The 8213-nt window shown below is 42.5% G+C and overlaps 1 non-coding gene across 1 annotated transcript; it reads right to left on the bottom strand.

The window, feature by feature from the left end:
- Positions 1-277: 277 nt before the first annotated feature.
- On the bottom strand, positions 278-350 carry TRNAS-CGA (transfer RNA serine (anticodon CGA)). Its single transcript has one exon. It is a non-coding gene; the product is annotated as a tRNA-Ser (tRNA).
- Between the last annotated feature and the right edge of the window lie 7863 nt (positions 351-8213).

Below are 8213 nucleotides of genomic sequence, written 5' to 3'. Positions count from 1 at the left end.
TCCGGCACGCGCTTGGGTTCTGTCCATCGGAATAAACGCCAGACACGGCATCTCTTGCCTTGCCATCTCGACCTGGCGTTCTTCCACAATATATATATATATATATATATATATATATATATATGAAGGAAAGAAGCCAACAGTCGCTGAGGCTAAGGAAAGCGTTGGGGATAGTACTTCCTCTTTTTTTTATTTTAACTTGGATTATTACAGAAATTACTAATGTAATCGGTTTAGGGGAAAGATAATTAAACACAAAGTAGAAGAAAAAACACCGTGCCGATGGTGGGAACCGAACCCACGACCTCCGAATATCGCGTCCGGTGCTCTACCAACTGAGCTACATCGGCCGCTGTCCCCCCTGCTACTTTCTTGGGTATTTATGTTGTCTGTATACGAACCTTGAGAGTGTTCACCAGCGCCACCCTCAACTGTAGATCAGTTGGTAGAGCACCGGACGCGATATTCGGAGTTCGCGGGTTCGGTTCCCACCATCGGCACATTGTTTTTTCTTCTACTTTGTGTTTATCTTTCCCCTAAACCGATTACATTAGTAATTTCTGGAATAATCCAAGTGAAAATTAAAAAAAGGACAAAGTACCATCCCCAACGCTTTCCTTCGCCTCAGCGACTGTTGGCTTCTTTCCTTCATATATTATAACGAGCACCCTCATTTCCCCCTATATATATATATATATATATATATATATATATATATATATAGTTTCATTTATGCATGGCATTGCAGAAGGCAGAAGACGACGATGAACAACAGAGACAGAATACGAACTGGTAGCAACGGTTGGTGCTGAGGTGCCAAGGTACATTCACGCAAGTCATCAGCTGTTGTGTTTCTTGGACTAACCCTGCTACGTATCATCTTGCTGGAGATGACTAATGATCCCCGTGAACACAGATAAGCCCATTTATACTTCCAAAAGGTGGATTTGCGCAGTGGCCGCCACCTATACCTGGGTCCACAACGTCAACAACGGCCACTATGACCTCCGAGGCAGCCCCTACTACCCCGGCAACATCTGCTCAGCCAGTCATACTCACGAAAATCCGCCAACCTCGCATGGCGAATAGCGAAGACAAGCCAGACGTTGACGATTGGTTGGATGAGTACGAGCGCTAGCAGGAACAACCACTGGGACGCGACCATCATGCTGGCTAACCTCATTTTCTATTTGGCGCGAACAGTTCGCATATGGTTCCAAAATCACGAACAAGAGCTGATGACTGGGAAATTTGAAAGCAAAAGCTTCAGGGCTTGCTCGGCAAGCCCATTGCGCGCGCTCTCGCAGCCAAAACCGAACTTTCAAGACGTGCTCGCGTTGTGTCGCAAGGCGAAAAACTTCATGCCTTAAAGTAAAAAGGTATGGCATTACCTCAAGGGTATCGCGGTGACGCGTTCAACATCCTCTTCTGCGCGGATTGCTCTACCGTCGACTCGGTACTTCAAGTCTGCAGAAAATTCGAGCAGGCTAAACAACGACGTCTCGTACATCGCCATGCAAACTCTGCGTAAATTATAGGAAAGGAGAGGCGCAATATACTGTCACACTTCTCGCTGGACACCTAAGCCGCGCCATACGGGAAGGGAAGAAGGTGGGAGTGAAATAAAGAAATAGGTATCGCAGTGGAAGGCTAAGGAATAACTTCCACATCCATTAACTTTTACGTACATTACGGCGCTGTGCCAGTTTCGCAATGCTAAACCGCCATTCAAAACAATGCCAGTGTTTTCTATTTAAGTGGAAGTAAACCTCGTCTATTCGCGATTCCAGCAAGCCATGCGGCACCTGGCGGCAAAACCATGCAACGCGCCAAAGAGGTCCAGTAGCAGACTCCCTTCGCTCGCGCTATGGAAACCCGCTAGCACAGCGCTCGTAGCACCGCGAAAAAGAAAAAAAAAAAAATCAACGGAAATTCGATTCAGCAGCGTTCCGCAGTGCGTGTCAGCACAGTGGCACATAGTTTCATGTATTTCCATCGTGCTCTAGCGATCGGCGCCAAAGAATCGATGCATTTCCAATCTCCACGGAACGCACTGAAAGTGCCGTCGACAATTTATATATAGCCTCATCAGTTTTTGTTGTACAATTTCTTTTCTGGTATCAACTGCCTTCTACAGGCACGGAACACCTACGGATAGGTATCAGTAACCAATACGTACTACGCAGTTCGACGTTCGACTTCTCGCGTCGCATACATAAGTAGATATCAGCGCACGTATGAACAACTCTTAATTGTGACAGCATCATGGCGCTTTTTAACCTCGTTCTGCTAAGAAAGTCATCCCCAAATGTGCGTAAGGGAACAGTCTACGACGAGCCATGGGCAGCATCGAAGATACCTGTATCTTCGATACTATCTTTAGATACATTATGTGTATCGGTATTAGGTATCGTGTGCTGAAAACGAAAGTATCGGTATCGAAAATACATTTTTAAAGTATCGTGTATTTTGAAGATACTCGATACTAAAGAAAACTTCAAATATTGAAACCGCTGTGAGATTTTGGGTTGACGGCGCTCGCTCAGACGGTAGTAAAGGTCCGGAGACAGCTCGGCTTATAGTACCGCCTGAGTTCACTACAAATGCCCCGGTACCTCAGCGTCAACCACATTTCCGGATTCCTTTTCATTAAAAATGAAGCGGCGCGAGCGCTTACCTTCCGCGCCCCACGGAAGGACCGTTCCGAGTGGCGGTTCGAAACAAAAGACTGAATGACCAGTTACGAGGAAGTGACTTATGCACGACCCGAAACCCCTGGGCTCCATGTGCCAGCTCTGCAATTGGCGGCAAGAGTACAAGTCCACAAGTTTCCACGTTCTTGTAGTTACGGCGTTTTACGGAAAACAAATCCATCCTTTGTAACTGCCCAGGAAACAGGCTTCCACTAGATCTTTTTTTCTGGAAAAAATATTCCGTGCAAAATTTTATCGAACTTCACATTAAAACTATGAATGCAATTTTCCAGCACTGTTCAAGTCAACCAATTTTTTTTTTCGACAACATTTGAGCAAACTTTGAATAATACTTGTAAAGATATCTCTATTTTAAAAAACAAAAACTTTATTTTTGAAATATGTGAATTGACTAACACCATATTAGTCACTTTCTGTTAAAAAAAGATACTTCTGTTATCTACAACCAGCCATAGCTTTCCAGTGACGCTAGTGAACCTCGAGTTTCCTAGCTACCTTCAGGATACTTGAGTCAACGCGGCTATGGTTCACTCTTACACGCTTTTAAAAGGCATCTTCATCTAATACAACACTGCGTTATGCTCGTGTGCGTATATAGAGATGCTTTTGTCATTTTCGTCGCTTTTAGCACGCCCATAGTGCACTCTTTCCGGACTAAAAAAGGCTCAGCCATTTTATTTTCCTTGTTTTCCTTTTAGCTTTTAACCATATGCAGATCTTGAAAAGTTCATTATCGCACTAATGGCAATATAACTGCTCAGTTCTACAAATGCTCGCAGGTTGCACCTTTGTATTTGTATGGATAGCCAAGTGCTCACAGTTCAGTCCACATGAAGAGCATTAGAAATATTTTGCTAGACTGCTTGTGGAAGCAATTGCTTAACTGTAACCATGGGTTAAATTCAATGTGAAAATCGGACAAAGGCAGCTGCCCAAACAATAACTCCGTGCTGGTGTATTTAATTGCTAAGCCCTTTCAGAAAAACTACGATATAGGAATGCTCTCAAGATTCCAGAAAGCACGGTAAAATTTCCTAATGCCACTAATCGTATTACCACCTTTATTATGTTAGAACTTCAGTCATGTATCAAAGTATCGACGATACAGTGCCGAGTATCTGTATCGAAACTCGATTTCGATCCTGTATCTTGTATCGGTATCGAAAATACAATTTATCAGGGTATCGAGTATCAGTATCGAAGATACTTTTTCGAAGTATCTTGCCCAGCCCTGTCTACGAAGATCGGCTGAATGCTTCGCAGAGTCAAGCAGGCGTCTCGAGATCTGCAGGCCATGCAGCGCGTGACACTGTGCTCGATCTTGGACGGCGCACGTTACGAGAACTGGGCCCGTTTCGTGATCGTTTGCCTATATGCGGCCGCTCACTTTCCGCTTCGCAGCTTATATCACACTTGGTTAAGATTCCCGAATCGGTATAATTTTGTCGGCGACAGGTCTGTGACGACAACGTGCGGCGAACCGATCAAGCCGCGCCAGCTCTTTTTTTTTTTAATGTATTCTCAAATAAACGGTAATTCGCCAGGGACAAAGCCCGCTTCAGGGCGCTAATTTGGTCAAGTGCCCGCATGCATATCACACATCGCCAATTAACAAAGGAGCAGTGAATGTAGTTATACATGCATGTACATACACACATGGATCCAGAATTAGCTTAATTACTATATTAATCAAACAATCAAGGGGTTGTTGAATTAACTCAAAATGATATTCAAATCAACAGCTTATCCGTGCTCAAAATGCAACTTAGATGAGCTCTTCTTTTGAACTCAAGTTCCTGATGGCCCTTCATACATCTTGCCGCAATCAAGTTTAGTTCTAGGATTTCCATACATGTGACATTATGGTGAAGTAAAAGTGAAGTAAACATTGCAAATTAAGAAAAGGATATCAATAAAATAAATGAATGATTTTGCAGATATATCCACACATCACCTCGTCAACTGCAGCATAAATAACCCCCGTGAATAAGTGAAAGTGAATGCAGATTGGCCATACAAAACTGATCCACACAACCTTCCTTGCATATACGTAGCGTGTGCTTTCTTGGACACCTAGCAATTAATTGCAAGAAACGATTTGCGGCTGCTCTAAAGGATGTCTCATAAAACAGCTGTCAAGAGGAGCTTCATAGGCTGTACGAGCAAGCCAATGCACTCATTAGATTTTCATGTTTGATGACACACTACTAAAGGAGATGGCTTTCTCAACAGCAGCTAGTATTTACTTAATTCCACAACTTATTGAACGTTTTTCTGCATATGCAGTGCACAAGAGTATTACAAGTGTGCATAAGCACTCACCAGAGTGGGGGGAAGATGTATACACAGTCTCAAAGAACACCAAACAAGGGTTGAGCATGAGCCTCAGTTTACAAGCAAGCAGGATCGGTCTTCACCTGGACGAAGATAAGTCCTCTTGTTGAAATATTTGCTTGCGAACTGAGGCTTCCCCTCAAACCTTGTTTTTCTTTCATACTAGATGTCCAACGCTTCCATCTGTCACTTTTCTAATGCTCTATTTTCGCACTGTTAAATCCAAGGTTAAAGCCACATCATCTGGCACAAGCAGTAATTGCCGTGTGCCTCCTGCACCTGATATCAGATTGCTTGTTCTCTTTACAGCAAAGCATTTTCAACATTTACACCCAGCCGCACATTCCGCTGGTATATCCTGCTAAGTGCTAAATAAGCCACACAGTCTCGACAACAAGTTAGCTCTGAAACGTCACAAAGTGCTTTCAGTAAACATGCACACTTGTGTTAACAAAGCACTATTGCATCAATGTCTAAATAGTAGCGACATACTGTACATGACTGTGCCTGCTTCCGACATATGGTTCACATGAAACATATTGCTTTCTGCACTATTCTCACTTTTCCGGTTTAAATCTTTTGAAGCTAGTTAGGCAACAGCAGCAAGCATGGCATTGTTCGAGTTGAGTAAAACTGTAAATGAGTATCAGGCAAAGAAAGAACATGAGATATGGCAGCTATGTACCATAAAGCATAAGTACACATTATTACTTGCTCTACCATGCAGCTTATATGAAAGGCAAAACTCTTTACCACATATAGACAACATAATCAGCACAGCCTTTGGCTGGAACTTAGTGTTTCCACTATCACTGAAGCCACACTTCTTGCTTTCACTTGGGGTTGACACATGAGCATTATCTATCAATGTTTAATTTTAAGAGCAGTGTTTTCCTGCTACAACTCTGTCATTGCTGCGATCAGCTTGCAGTGAGCAGGAACTGTGTTGTTTTCTCATGAGAACGCACACTGAGACATTATACATGAAATCTTTTTATTACAAGCCAGGGAATGATAAACTAGTTTTCTCCATGACAGTCGCACTGTTCTTCTGCGTTCTGATCTTTGAACAGCTATGACAAACACATAAAGTGGCCCTGTTCTCACTTTCAGCAAGGAGCACATTGCCATTCAGTGTCAAAGTTGCTATCTTCAATAAACACCAGAATACATATCAGTCGTGTAGTTCGACATGGAAGACCAGGAGGCATGCTTGAAGATGATGGTAGCAGAGCATATATTTAGAGCATAATATATATTCAGAGTAAAACTGGAAAGACCAAAAATGAATGAGCAAGAACAACTAATTTCTGCTTAACTTAACTGGTTAGGGCCTAAGCACCTAAACGGTTACAACCTAACCATGTTACATGACTAAGCATGGAGTCCAAGCTCAGAATGGAGTGAAGTACCCTTTCTTCAATCACTTGGTTAACAAAGAAATAAGGGTAGTAATTTCCAGTGGCCGGGCCAACAAGTCAATTCGTATTGCTAGTCTGGCCCTACCCAGGGCCCCACTATATGAACTACATCAAAAACAAAAACATCAGCACTTTCTCCGGACAGGTATAGAACCCTTTCCCATCGGGAGGCTGTCTTCCCACTTGCCTCCTGCACCCTGTCGCCCCATCGACACACGTGTTGCTAGTCAAATTCAATTCCAATTTTATTTCCCAGAATGTTCTGGTCGGCTGCCTGGGCGAAAATCTGCAAGTAAACAGCTTGACGAGACCCACGCAACCGTTATAACGCAGGCCAGTATACAATAAAATAATATACATAGATAACAAGAAGCAAATACATTTTTTTTTCATGTCTTAAATGCAGCAACCGGATCACTAATTTAAGTAATGCAATGGAAACATAGGTATATCCAAACAGCATCTAAATAACATTTCTGCAAGCAAAACAAACTAGCAGGATATATGTATTCACAGAATCACTAAAAGAAAAAGAAAAAAAGACCGCAGATAGTGCATACTTCAACAACGCTTTAAGTGCGAAATTATAACAGAGGCCATGAATGAAAATAAGAGAGAACTTTATAACTGTGGAAGATACCATCGGGTTACATAATTACAAAACACTGACGCAGTGTAACTTAATGGACTGATTTATGTCTTTTAATTTATTTAAAACTGAGGGAAGAGTATATTCTAATGTCTGCAGCCTATCGTCCGTGCAAAAAAATGGTACCAGCCACTTGTCTGCGTTACATGTGTTCACTAGATGTCTATCTTCTTTCAGCAGGGTGGCGTCTTTATTCATAGTTCTGAAGCTAGAAGGAAAATAATATAGCAAGAGAACTCGAAATTCATACATATTTTGAATCCTTACTACATTATATGTCTGGAGAGCTTGTCGAGTATCGGCAAAGTAACCAAGATTTGCTTTATGACGAATAGTTTTCTTTTGAAGGAGATAAATTTTCTTTATGTTTGTTTTAGTAGTTATGAGCCAAACTAAAGAACAATAATTCATACGCGAGACGAATAATGCATTATATATCGGAAGTTTTATTTTAGAAGAAAGAAAAGTACAGGCAACAAGAAATTGCACTTGTCACTGATGAGAGTTTATTAACTCCTGAACATGCGAATCCCAGGCCCACTGATTCTTTCCACTGATGCGCTTCCATGTGTCATTTATAATTGTATTCTGCCAAGAACAACATAGAAAGGGCTGCAAAGCCTCTATGCCCAAGGCGGTTGAGGTCTCGGAGCAGGAGAGGATGGGAGATTCTAGTTCCCATGCTTTGTGCTATGCCAGAGTGATGTATCAACTGCTTCCTCAGGCACTCCGTCGCCTCATCAGAGAAGGTAAGGAGAATGCGCATTTCCCATGGCACTCTGTTGTATTGTTACAAAGACACCCTTGTTACAAAATGCTGTTACGTATCCTTGAATGGCAACCATGTTAGTCCATGCAGCGACATGGGTGGCTGAACGCCTTCCCGAAATTGGGAGGGGGGGGGGGGTTGCCCATAGCAGAGGAAGTTGCGTAGGCGGGTACTGGAGACATGCATCTGTATGTGAGTGCAGACCTGTAGAATCACTACTGCACAACAATAACATATTAACTGGAAAAATATTATTGCACTCACCACAGTATTGTTTTATAAATGAACGCCAATCTCCATCAACAGTAGCCATGCAACACTCGTGA

The sequence above is a fragment of the Amblyomma maculatum genome, chromosome 1 (genome assembly GCF_055883805.1).
Source record: "Amblyomma maculatum isolate TAMU_Amacu chromosome 1, ASM5588380v1, whole genome shotgun sequence".
Taxonomy (NCBI): domain Eukaryota; kingdom Metazoa; phylum Arthropoda; class Arachnida; order Ixodida; family Ixodidae; genus Amblyomma; species Amblyomma maculatum.
The sequence above is the reverse complement of the archived record's forward strand: the minus strand, read 5'-3'. Positions and strand labels throughout refer to the sequence as shown.